Below are 6,858 nucleotides of genomic sequence, written 5' to 3'. Positions count from 1 at the left end.
TCATGTAATTTTTTTTTTATTATTGAATACTCAAAATTTTAATATATGTTTCTATTAAATATTTGTCTCTCAATTTTTCATGTACTAATGATGACAATCCATTGGTGAACAAAAATAATGAATATAGGGACTAAATTAAACAAAAAAGAAATAATACAATCATAAAGTGATACGTGGTACTGACATTGACAGGTGAAACAATTATGATTTGACATGTGAAATTTTTTTTTCAAAATTAAAATATTTTAAAAAAATAAAAATAACCCGGAGTTGACAAGTGACGTGCACTGTTAAAAAAATGTTAACAATTTAAACACCATTAGTAAAAAGAACCAGAACAAAATTTATGAAAATGAGGATCTATTGAATACAAAATGAAAATGATGACCAAATTGAACAAACACAACGAAAATAAGGACCAAATGTGTATTTTAGCTATTTAGAAACAATTTCTTTAGTAGTAAAAATCCTTTGTAGTTATTGTTTAGTGACCAATTTTCTTTGGTAGCTAAAACCTTAGTAACTAAATTTTATAAATTAATTTAGTGACCAGTTATAATTTTTTATTTTTAATAATGATTATTTTAGTAGCCAATAATTTTTTATTTTGTAAATTAATATCTAAATTTGACACTATATTGAGTAACAACTTTTGATTACTAAAATTGGTTGTCAGTGAGACATTTTCTTATAGTGTATAAGATCCAAAATGAATTTAAGATCGTTCTTCTTCTTTTTTTATCAAAGAGAATAAATATATTAATAAGAGAAATAGGGTTGCCCTAACCCCAAATGCAAAAAGCAAAGAGGGAAAAAAAGAAGAAAGAAAGTCATCAAGAACAATTCTAAATAATATATCTTTCTCCCCCATAATTGTTGCCCACAAAATTACAAGAATCTAGAAAACCAGAAAAGGACTCTTGGGACATAGTCTTGATCTACCACCCTTGTTGTCAATTTGGATCTTGCATAGAATCATAAGCACAGACCACACACCAGCATAGATTCCATAACTGCAAAACAAAACAAGTCATCTCAACAAAGTTATTCATGTCATCTTGGTAGGTTATTACCATGCAAAAACCAAAAAAGACTTAAGCAACACAAGCACCATATGCAGATAGAATTTCATTCTGAATCCATTGTAAACAGAGAACATTGCATTCATGTCCCTACCCCCATCAAATAGTATATCAGTCTAATAAGACAAGGAATAAGAAACGAGTCATTCAATAACCTAAACAAAAGAGCCTAATATCTGTTAAAGACACAAAGATTGTAAATACATGGTTGGACATAAACACCAATCAAAGTATGAAAAAATTGCTTTAGGATTTGTATACATTATCCAAGATCATGATTAAAGTTGGTCTAGAGTGAACACTTCTTCAGCATCAACCGTTGCATTTCTAAAATCGATATTGTTTCTTTGATTCCAAATGCACCTTATAATGGTAATCCACATACATCACACAATTTGTTGCAAGTTTTATTCATGCATTGGAGTTCAAACTGAATCAAGTATGGAACTGATATATTAAGATGTACAGATGATAGTCCCACCCATAAGTCACACATCTCCTAAACATGTGCAATCACCTTACACCCTAAGAACAAATGACTAATAGATTCTACATTAATTTCACACATTACACAAATATTGTTACTCAAATGCACACCTTTTCTTTGTAAATTATCATACGTTCCACTTTATTAATTATAACTTGCCATGCAAAGAATTGGGTTGTAGGCAAGGCTTTAACTTCCAAAAAAAAGACCAAACACTACATTGTCATGCGTTATATCTCCATCTCACATAATATTATATGTTGACTTCACATTATACACTTGTTTATCTGCTCTCTTACAAAACCACTCATCCTCCCTTTCTTTACATGGACTATTCCTTTGTATATTATGCATCAAAGTAGTGACCATAGATTTTTCCCATTCAAACTACTATCTTCTCCATAAAAGCACTACAACAAAAATCACTTTAGACAACAACATAAAATTATGATCTAAATTATAAAAACCATGGTCTAAAGATTAGACCACATTTTTTTAGGTGTTGTAGAGGTGAGTGTGGTTATAGGTAATAAACAACGGTGTTTAGTACGACAATGTTTTTAAAATCGTTGCTTAAAATCCTTACAATAGACAACAATTTTTCAGGTTGATTTTAGACCTCACTTATATTTTTAGACCACATTTTTACTGGTTTTGTCCACATAGTTTAAAGCAACAGTTGTATAATCGTGGGCTTTCATGATATTCATACAACATTTATAAAAATGTTGTTTATTATATGTTTAGGCCACATTTATTTAGTCGTTATCTAATTTAGTGTGGTCTAAACTACAAAATGTTGTAGTGAAGGTTCCATATCCATTGATCACCATTCCAAACACCCATTTCCTCCAAGGTAGCTTCCTTTAGAATGAAATTTGTGTACACCCTATGAAAAATTTCTCTAAGAGGGATTTTACCAGCTCACATATCTTTCCAAAACTTTATTTCATTTCCCATTTTTCATGTTATGTTCTTATCAAACCAACTTGTTATTTGTCTTCTCCCACATATTTTTCTAATATCTCTCCACTACCACGAATCATAGTTTCCATTTATTCCTTTGTCTAGTGCTCTCCATGAACCATACTTTGATAACAATACTTTCTTTCCATAATTCTAGTTCATCCTTCCCTAAAAATCACTTCCATTTTCCTTATACATTCTCAAATCCTTTATACCTAGCCTACCTTCTTCCTTAATTTTACATATATTTTCCCACTTAAACCATGCAATCCTACTTCCTTCATGGCCCTAACCCCATAAAAACTCTCTTTGTATTCTTATAATAATTTGCTCACACTCATCGACATCTTGAATAAAGATATATAATATAGTGGAATAGAAGATATCACTGATTTTATTAATGTAACCCACCCCACAAATTATATATATATATATATATATATATATATATATATATATATATATATATATATATATATATATATATATATATTCCTTTCCATATTGCTAGACTCTTCCATATTGGTGTGATAAATTGAATTGGTGTGCTTGGTTACATTTTATAGCATTTCTAGTTTTGGTAGAATGCAGGTGGAGTCGACCACCAAATTGAAAAAAAAAAAATATCAAACCAATTATATATATATATATATATATATATATATATATATATATATATATATATATATATATATATATATATATATATATATATATATATATATATATAGAAATTGCATGCATTTAATGAAGGCATGGCCGCCACAACATTACGTGCATGTGCTAATAATGCTATTTATTAACAACCCAAACCATATAATTGAATAGGAACCATTTAGTTTAACGTATAAATAATTGATATCCAATTGATAAGATTGATATGTACATAAACTAATATACATAAATTGAAGATGTTCTTTCATTTATAGACAGACCAAGTTTTTTTATAGTATTATATGATAAGAAGCTATACCGAAATTTAGGCATACTTTGCATAATAATCATGATTTTGTATGGATTATTACAAGTTTTCTGGAATAATCCAACCAACATACATTATACATATTGAAGGCTAGAGATCCGTTATTAGCAACAATATATATATTTGGACAAGAATGATTATCTTGTTAACTAGTGGTTTTTAATTATTTAGAGAATCTCGTTAAAAAATGAATTTTTAAATTTAATTCAATTATACAAAACTAACTTGTAAGACAGGTTTGTATTCACTTACATAAACTCATTTTAGTTAATGTGAGACTTTCAATACACTTTTCTCACAATAACACATTTTTGTGAGAATAAATATTAATAAATGGTTTGATAACGATCAATTGGAAAGTAGAAAAATATACCTAAACCCAACAAATATAAATCTCTATGCTTTAACTTAGGATTTTGATACATAATGTTAAAAAATGAACTTTAAAACTAAACATAAAAAGTCGACTTATAAAAGTTTACACCGTTTATATTATAAACTTGTTTTATTTTTAGTGAATATAGAATATATCTTTGTATAAGAGTTGAACACTCCTTATACATGTCTCTTTTATATCGTATATTTTCTCTACGTGACAAGGAAAAAGCTCTTTGAATAACATCAATTTAAATTTAATTAGCTATATTAATTTATTTTTAAAAAATGAAAATTCCATTAAAAACTAAAAGAAAATGAGAATACATTAAAAAAATTTACTTAGTATTGAAAAACTTATTTAATCATTATATAATATAAAATATGTTTCTAAAAGTTTATTAGCTCATTTAATATTTTATTTAATTATTTTTGGTGACATTATTCATTTATTTATAGCTTAGATGTTATAAAATATGAAATTATATTTAGGTTAAAAAAAGTGTATTTCCAAAAAATCTAAAATTTGGCACCTAATTTTGTCAATATTGGTGGACATTTTTTCGAGGATATTTGCAAGTGCACCATGATTTAACAAATGTCAAACTCAAATAATTGAATGCATCATAATGGTCTTCATTGTTTATATAATAATCTCCACAGCTTTCTATAGTTCCAAATAAAAGAAAAGATAATACAAGAAAAGAATAATCTCTAGAGCTTTCTATGCTAATAAAAAGTGTTTGTTATTATTATATTTTCTTCCTCCAATGTTGATGTAATGCAAAAACAATTATATTTCTATTTTCCATGTCCTTAAACATGTGTTTCATGAAGACATAATTGAAAAGGGATAAATTTAGATATATTGATGGAAATATAAAATTGATATAAGAATGACATAAGTGAGTTTATCATGTACCAAAAAGATCTATAAAAATATAAAATGTTGTGCATGAATCTTACATACTCATACCATCACTATCTATATATTTATGCCAAAAATTGTCTCTATTTACCTAACAACACTCTCTCTTTTTAAAATAGCATTCGACCTACCTCTACTTAACTGCTCCGTTAAGGTTTATAAGTATAATACTTAGAAATCATACGTCACATACGGAATATTAAATATCAACAAAACATTACGTTAATTACATAATAAATCATTCATATATTACTGTCTGTGACAGATCTTTGAAGGAAATTATGAGAATATAAAATATAAATAGTTTTACAATAAATAGAATATAAAAGATCAATATGTCTTACAAAAAAAATTTCCTGCACAGAAATTATTCATCTTAATCTTAATAATTGCCAGATAACTTGCTGAAAATAGGTAAGTGTTACGAAATAATACATTTTTTTTCATATATATATATATATATATATATATATATATGTAAACGTTATAAGTGATATTATATTAGTAGGTAATGATAATGTAATGTTATTAAGTTATAATATATAAAATAAAATTATATCTATTAAAACAAAGTGAAATATATTAGAAAAGATAAGAGAATAACCGTTGATAAATATTAATAAATAGAGATAAAGAGAAGAGCTTTTATAGAAAAATTTGTAAAAATAACGGTCAATTTTCAAAAAAATTATAAATAATTATATTTTAAAGGATAAAATTAGTATTTTAAAACGTAAATACAAAAGAAAATTATATATATATATATATATATATATATATATATATATATATATATATATATATATATATATATATATATATATATATATATATATATATATAACGAGAACTTCTTCTTTTATGTTTACGTTTCATTCTTTCACTTTTTATCTTTATTTATTATTTAAAAACTATTTATCTTTAATTGTTATTCTAAAATCCTCTTTTCTCCTTAATAATTATTTTAAAAACTTTTTTTATGTATATAATTTATTTTTCAATTTTACTTATTATTTAAAAAAAAATATTTTATAAATAATTTATTATTAATCGTTTTTATTAAAAACTTTTTTATTTTTAACCGTTATTTTATTGAACAATTATTTTAATTTTATATTCTAGAAGTAAATATTATTTAATCCGTATATATAATAGTCAGTGAAAATTAAAAAATGAAATACACAACCACATTTCACCCGTATATATAATATTTGTTGTGAAGTCACGGGCCCTGCATGCATGTGCTAATAATGTTATTTATTAACAACTCGTTCAATAATTATAGAGATAGATGTGTTTAGTTAATAGGAAAATAATTAGTATCAAATTCGTAAGATTTACCTAAGTAAGTTATAATGAATTAAAAAGAAGTATTGAAATTGAACATTTTGTGCATGTAAGATATATACATTGTCATTATCTTTCCTTACAAATATATATTGGAAACTAAATATATAGGACACCTGACCCTCCTTTTAAATTACCACCCTACCTACCTGTACTTATCTTTGAGGGACTAAATTAAAAAACCTTGTAACTACTTCCCATAATATTAATACATAATGAATGTCATAACTCATAAATAATATTATCACTAGGTAAAATAGTATAAGAGATATCACAACCAATTTTTGTCAATAGTTATGGGTTAACTTTAAAGATCACAATATTCTTTGATCCTTTCAGTTTTAAAACATATTTCATTATTTGTTTTATCAAAAATTAAATAAATATAATAGAACATTTGAAATGTCCTAACCCTTTTACAAATTACATAAACATTATTAATTGGTTACTATTATGTTATAACTTCATAATGATTCAGAAGACTAAAAACAATAACAAAGTAGTTGATTACATTAACATGAGTACTATAGATAATATTATCATGACGATGTTTAAATACATTTTAGTAAATCATCCTACATCTATATTTAAAGAGCTCATACATATAATGACTCAAAAAAATAGTCTTCCACCTTTATAAGACATTTCGTTATAATAGCATCCGAATATGGTGGTTTTCACTGTGAAATTA

Source organism: Vigna unguiculata, chromosome 10, assembly GCF_037176805.1.
Source record: "Vigna unguiculata cultivar grain cowpea cultivar isolate G323 ecotype 2 chromosome 10, ASM3717680v1, whole genome shotgun sequence".
NCBI lineage: Eukaryota > Viridiplantae > Streptophyta > Magnoliopsida > Fabales > Fabaceae > Vigna > Vigna unguiculata.
Note: the sequence above shows the minus strand (reverse complement) of the source record.